The sequence below is a fragment of the Apium graveolens genome, chromosome 4 (assembly GCF_009905375.1).
Source record: "Apium graveolens cultivar Ventura chromosome 4, ASM990537v1, whole genome shotgun sequence".
Classification (NCBI taxonomy): domain Eukaryota; kingdom Viridiplantae; phylum Streptophyta; class Magnoliopsida; order Apiales; family Apiaceae; genus Apium; species Apium graveolens.
The window spans coordinates 102,652,656-102,660,250 of record NC_133650.1 but is presented as its reverse complement, the minus strand read 5'-3'; positions in this window follow the sequence as shown (position 1 = coordinate 102,660,250).

Genomic DNA, 7,595 nt, shown 5'->3' with positions numbered 1-7,595 from the left:
CATCAGAATATGAATATATATCAGGATTTATCAATGCATTACAAAATATCTCAGAGACAAGATCTTGAAACAAAAACAAATTTCATTAATATATCAAGAGAATACATTCATGAAATTTAAATTACATCAGAACTTGTACAAGATTTCCCTAAGCTGCTAAACCTAACGTCAACAGCCTTTGTCCTAGCTCAAAAAGCAGGGCAAGGCTGATGATGAAGAAAAACAGGAAGAAGAAAATAAATCATTTCTTCTTCCTACTCTCGACAAATAGAATAGCGAGTCGAATGATTCGCTCTTGCTGGCGGAGAGCTTCCAGCCTTTCCTCCTCCAATCGCTCCAGATGGCGATGGTAATCCATATAGAAGAATAGGAGGTGGGTGAGTACCTCCTGGGGAACAGAGTCCCATATCTCATCAGGAATGGCAGTGACGTGCCATTCTTGCTGCCAATCAGCACAGCTCAGCTCCATGTTGAAAGTTTCATAGTTCAAAAACATATTGTATCTGACCATGGTGTTTTTGATATAAAAAGTATGAAGGTGAGTTTGTGAGAAGAGATTTGATGGGAAGGATGATGTGAAGTGGTTGCTTATATAGGCAAGAGAATGCCAGGAGACGTAAAGAAATTTAATGCTTACAGGTGGAATTAATTCTACCTCGTCTCCCCAGACTTGGAAAAAGAAAAACATTCATTGGAAAGAGAAAACATGGTTTAATGCGCACAAGAAGCAAGTAAAAGTTGACTGTTCAAGTACGAGTACCACTATCCCTAACCATAGTGACTATTAATCTTCCACTTCAACATATTCAGGTTTAAACTGAGACTGTTAGGTCAAATTTTATCCACAAATAAGTCAAGTAAAGAATCAGACGTGAATATCAGATTTTAGACTTATATCAGAACTTAACAGTCATCAGCACATAATCTCTTAACTCAAAAAATGAACGCCTATCTTAGTAAATTCTCACACAAATTTTGATTTATATTCTTCAGAACATAATCATCAGAACATGCAATCAAAACTTGTCCTCAGAATTTGTGTAATGTGACACAATAAATGTTCATCTAAAACAACATAGATCACCACAGTGATTTTCATCATTCATATGGAGTGGTTAGTGTGTGCATTAAGCTAAATATCAGACAAAGAGTAAAGTCTGATTCACTTCAGTACATCTTAGAAATAAGGCATAACTAAAACTTTGCTAAAGAGCTGTCATTATCCTGAAACCTACTGGTGAATGAGTTCATGCTTGAGTCCACCTCAACTATTGTGTGCTAATTTTGTGAATCTTTTTAAATTCCTTTTTACAGTGGCTTCTCAGTGTAAGTGAGTCACGACTGCTTATCAGAATTTATGCTATTATCAGAGTATTTCTCCAGTCATCATAGAGTGTGAAAAGTCACCAAGAAAATATTTTATTTGCTTTTCTGATGCATATTACTTAATACCAGCAATGCGCTTGGGTCTTCCCTTCCACATTTTTACTCTAGATCTCAAAGGAGTACCTGATTTTTAATCCTTGTTTCATTTTTTTTTCTTTTGATAAGTGAGGTTTATCAGCACTTAGTTCATTCAACAGGTTTACTAGCATCAGAACTTAACAGATGAGCAGCATTATTCTAGTTTGTGACTTAGTAATAAGATAGACAAAGTAAACTCAACTAAGCTCAATTATCAGAATTTGCTTGTGTCAATAGATTTCCACAGAAATAATTACTTCTTACATGGGATCCCTTGTTTATTGAAGCCTACTAGGTCAACATCTAGCACAGTTATCCTCATAGGATTGAATAGTTACCTAAACAGACATATCACTATCAGAGTTTAGAAACATTGATCAGACAACAGTCAGTACTTAAACATATTTTTCATTTAAGCACAGAATACATAAAGAGATTGAATTCTGTAAATACTGATCATAAAATCTGATGTAACAGAACAAAACTAAGAAGATTTAGAGAAAGAACCTGAAACCATTCCAAATTCATTTAACAATCTTGTAAAAGTAGCTTCACACAATGGTTTTGTGAAGATATCTGCTAGTTGTTGATCTGTTAGAACAAAGTGCAATTTCACTGTACCTTTATCTACATGTTCCCTGATGAAGTGGTACCTGATGCTGATGTGCTTTGTCATAGAATGTTGAACTGGATTACCTGTCATAGCAATAGCACTTTGATTATCACAGTAATTAGGGATTTTGAAATATGTTAACCCATAATCCAGTAACTGATTCTTCATCCAAAGAATCTGTGCACAATAACTTCCTGCAGCAATATATTCTGCTTCTACAGTTGATGTGGAAATTGACTTTTGTTTCTTGCTAAACCAAGAAACCAATCTGCCTCCAAGAAATTGGCAGCTTCCACTTGTGCTTTTCCTGTCAATTTTGCAACCTGCAAAATCTGCATCTGAGTAACCTATTAGTTTAAAATCTGATTCTCTGGGATACCATAATCCCAGATCAGCTGTTCCCTTAAGATATTTAAAAATTCTTTTCACAGCTGTTAAGTGAGGTTCTCTTGGATCTGCTTGAAATCTTGCACAAAGACAGGTAGCATACATGATATCAGGTCTACTAGCAGTTAGATAGAGTAGAGAGCCAATCATACCTCTGTAATCAGTAATATCTACTGATTTACCAGTATCCTTATCCAGTTTTGTTGCAGTGGCCATGAGAGTGGATGCACTTGAACAATCTTGCATTCCAAATTTCTTCAGCAAGTTTCTGGTGTACTTAGTTTGACAAATAAAAGTGCCTTCTTCATTTTGCTTGACTTGAAGGCCCAGAAAATAGCTAAGTTCCCCCATCATACTCATCTGATACCTTGACTGCATCAGTTTGGCAAACTTCTTGCAAAGTCTGTCATTTGTAGACCCAAAAATGATATCATCAACATAAATCTGGACTAGAAGTAAGTCCTTTCCATGGTCGAGGTAGAACAGTGTTTTGTCTATTTTTCCTCTGTTGAATCCACTTTCCAGAAGAAACTGAGCTAAAGTCTCATACCATGCTCTAGGAGCTTGCTTAAGTCCATAAAGTGCTTTATCAAGCCTGTAGACATAATCTGGATGTTTGAAATCTACAAAGCCTGGAGGTTGTTCAACATATACTTCCTCCTCCAATTCTCCATTGAGAAAAGCACTTTTCACATCCATTTGAAAGACAGTAGACTTTTTGTGAGCAGCATAAGCCAAAAATATCCTTATGGCTTCTAACCTAGCAACTGATGCAAATGTTTCATCATAATCAGTTCCCTCTTGTTGAGAATATCCTTTTGCAACCAGCCTTGCCTTATTCCGTGTAATTATGCCATCACTGTCAGTTTTGTTTCTGAACACCCACTTTGTACCAACAACAGATCTATTCTTTGGTCTTGGTACTAGGGTCCAGACTTTGTTTCTGTCAAATTCATTTAACTCTTCCTGCATTGCTTGCACCCAATCAGCATCTTGAAGAGCTTCTTCCACTTTCTTTGGCTCAGTCTGAGAAATAAAAGAATTGTAAAGACATCCATTTGAAGTACCTGTTCTAGTTCTGACACCTGCATCAGGATTTCCAATTATCAAATCAGGTGTATGTGATTTAGTCCACTTCCTTACAGATGGAAGGTTTTCTCTAGAACTGGATGCTCCCCTATGATCCATACTATCTTCATTTTCATTTTCTGATGCTCCCCCTGAAACTATGCTCTCTGAGTTGGATTCTTCAGAATTTAGATTTTCAGAACTATCAGAACTTGGCTTGTCAGAACTTGACGAATCAGAACTTGAAGAGCTAGATGTGGGTTCTGATGCTTCTTGAGATGTGGTATGTTCTTGAGTATGCTCCCCCTGCATAGGTGCATCTTCCTTTGGCGTAGTCACCACAGTTTCAATAACATCAGAGTTTAATCCATCAGAGTTTACAGTATCAGGACTTAGACTGTCAGGATTTTCAGTATCAGTACTTGAGTCTTCATTTTCAAATCTCAGCTGATCATGATCAATAAAATCTTCAAGACCAGTAATATTCTTGTCATCAAAAGAGACATTGATAGATTCCATGACCACTCTTGTTCTCAAATTATAGACTCTGAAGGCTTTTATGGAAAGTGGATATCAAACAAAGATCCCTTCATCAGCTTTTAGATCAAATTTAGATAGCTGTTCAGGATGAGTCTTGAGAACAAAACACTTGCATCCAAATACATGAAAGCACTTCAGATTTGGCTTCTTTTTCTTCACCATCTCATATGGTGTTTTTCCTTGCTTGTTAATGAGTGTTGCATTTTGAGTAAAACAAGCAGTCTGCACAGCTTCAGCCCAGAAATAGGTTGGAAGCTTTGCTTCTTCAAGCATTGTACGTGCAACTTCAATGAGAGTTCTATTCTTCCTTTCAACAACTCCATTTTGCTGTGAAGTTCCAGGAGCAGAAAATTCCTGCTTAATTCCATAATTTTTGCAGAACTCTTCCATTATCAAATTCTTGAACTCAGTGCCATTATCACTCCTTATGGTTTTCACAGAATCTTTGACCAATTTATCCAGATGTTTGACATGATCAATCAAGATAGATGCAGTTTCACTTTTTGTGTGCAAGAAATACACCCATGTGTATCTGGTGAACTCATCCACTATGACCAACGCATATTTCTTCTTTGCAATAGACATGACATTCACTGTACCAAATAGATCAACATGTAGTAGATGATTCAGTCTTGCTCTTGAATGAAGATTTTCTTTGTTTGGCCTTCTGACAAGAATCACAAAGGCCATCAGGAGCAAATACTGACTTTGGCAGTCCTCTCACAAGATCTTTCTTGACTAGTTCATTTATATTGTTGAAATTTAAATGAGAGAGTTTCTTGTGCCAATTCCAGCTTTCTTCAATTGATGCTCTACTCATCAGATAGATTGCAGAACCATCAGTACTTGTTGAAAGCTTAGCTTCATAAATGTTACCACGCCTGTATCCTTTTAGAACAACTTTGCCTTTGGATTTACTCACAACTTCACAGTGTTCTTCAAAGAAATCAACATGATAACCTCTGTCACAGATTTGACTTATACTCAGCAGATTGTGTTTAAGTCCTGAGACCAGAGCTACATCTTTAATGATGACATTCCCAAGATTGATATTGCCATATCCCAATGTTTTTCCAATGTTGCCATCTCCATAAGAAACACTTGGGCCAGCTTTCGCCACAAAGTCTGATAGCAGGGCTTTATTTCCAGTCATATGTCATGAACATCCACTGTCCAGAACTAGAATATTTTTCCTGTTGCCCTGCAATCACAAAGACCACTAATGATTAGTTTTAAGGACCCAGACTTGCTTGGATCCTTTGGCCTTATCAAGTTTGTTAACGTTTGCAGCGGATTTAGCATCAGAGTTTATGTTAACATTTTTCTTATCAGAACTTACACTATCAGACTTTGAATCAGAATTTACACTAGAAGGAACAATGGAAACTTTCTGCAAAGAAGGTTTTAATTGATAATAATCATAGTACAAACTATGATATTCCTTACAAGTATAAATGGAATGCCATAAACTACCACAATGAAAACAAGGATTTTGTGGTTTATATCTAACAGACTGACTTTTAACTCCTGATTTTGAAGGTAAGGAGTTTATGTTCTTATTCTTCCTGCAAAAAGAGGCCAGATGGTTAGAACTTCCACAGTTATTGTTAGGAATATATGTGCATTAGTTTGATGATATGTTTAACAAAACACTTAAGTAGAAATTTAGTGTCTGTAGCCTCAACGGATAAGACCACTTTGGCTATCCGTTGATGGTGTAGCTTTACTTAGAAATAAGTCTAGTATTGTAGCATATTTCAGTCTCTGTATTTAAAATTGTAATTCTTAGAAGTTGAGAGAAACTATGAGTCATGTTGACTACTAGATGATATGCAGATAGGAAGGCCAATTGTAAATATTTCATGCCTTGTAATTTTGTATAAATGAAGTGGTATCAACGGATGACTTAAAAGACCTTCAACGGATGAGAAGCTAAGCTTCAACGGATGTCTCTAAAGCTTCAACGGATAACATCCTTCAACGGATGAGAGCATCAACGGATGAAAGCTTCAACGGATAACATCCTTCAACGGATGAAGTCATCAACGGATGAAAGCTTCAACGGATGTTCTGCTAATCAGCCGTTGATAAGTGGTAGTTGTACCTACAAGCAGAGGCACGTGGGTTGACAGAGAAAACTGAGATGTGGTAGCCGAATTTCAGGATCAACAGAAAAAGCAGCCGTTCTTCTTTTGTACAAAGTTGCAATAGTCAACAAAGTACTTGAGTGAACAGGAAAAGAAGCAAGTGAAGAACTTATTTTACTATTGTAATTTTATATTGTTTTTCACTTGTACACTTGGTAATATATATGAACCAAGAAGAAGCTAGTAATTAGATAGAATTTTTCCAGAGCTGTTAAGAAATATCTTGAGAGAAAATTCATCTAGTTTGTACTAGGATGCAGCTGTGATCAACATTGTTGAACACAGATTTTCTAATATACCATCTCTGGTGGAACAACAAATCCACCAGAAAAGTTTTTAAGGTCTGTTGTGTTCTTTACATTTGTGCTTGAATATATATCTGTCTGTATTAGCTTAAAGCAATTCACACACTTGTTCTTCTTGAACACACAACTTTATAAACTGCTCAAAACTTGAAAAAGTTTTGAGATTTACATTCAACCCCCCTTCTGTAAATCTCATTGTTAGTCTTCTAGGAATAACAATTGGTATCAGAGCAGGCTCTTGACACACAAAGAGTTTAAAGATCTTGGAATCTAACAAAGATGAGTAAGAAGGATATTGGAGTAAAGATCCCAGTTCTTGACAAAGACAGTTATCACCACTGGAAGGTGAAAATGCACCTTCATCTACTCTCCCAAGATGAAGGTTATGTAAACTGCATTGAGAATGGTCCTCACATTCCCCACAAAGTAGCCACAGTTGCTACGGCCACAATTGCTGTTGGTCAATCCATTCCAAAACCCAGAGCAGAATGGACAATGGAAGACACAGAAGAAGTCCACAAGGATAAGAAGGCTATGAACATTTTGTTTAATGGTCTTGACAAGGATATGTTTGATAATGTGATAAATTGTTCAACTGCCAAAGAGGTTTGGGACACAGTTCAGCTGCTGTGTGAAGGTACAGAACAAGTAAGAGAGAACAAAATGCAGCTTCTCATTCAACAGTATGAGCACTTTCATTTTGAAGAAAATGAATCTTTAAATGACACATTCAATAGATTCCAAAAACTGTTGAATGGACTGAAGCTGTATGGTAGAGTGTACCAGGTGAAGGATTCAAATCTTAAATTTTTGAGATCCTTACCAAAGGAATGGAAACCCATGACTGTTTCCTTAAGAAACTCTCAAGATTATAAGGACTTTACTCTTGAAAGATTATATGGAATCTTGAAGACTTATGAACTAGAGTTGGAACAGGATGAGGTATTGGAGAGGGGGAGAAAGAAAGGAGGTTCAGTTGCATTGGTAGCTGAAAATGAGAAAGAATGCAGAAAAGAAACTGTGAGATCTACATCAAGCTCCAAAGATGGTGTAAGAAATCCAGAATCAGAC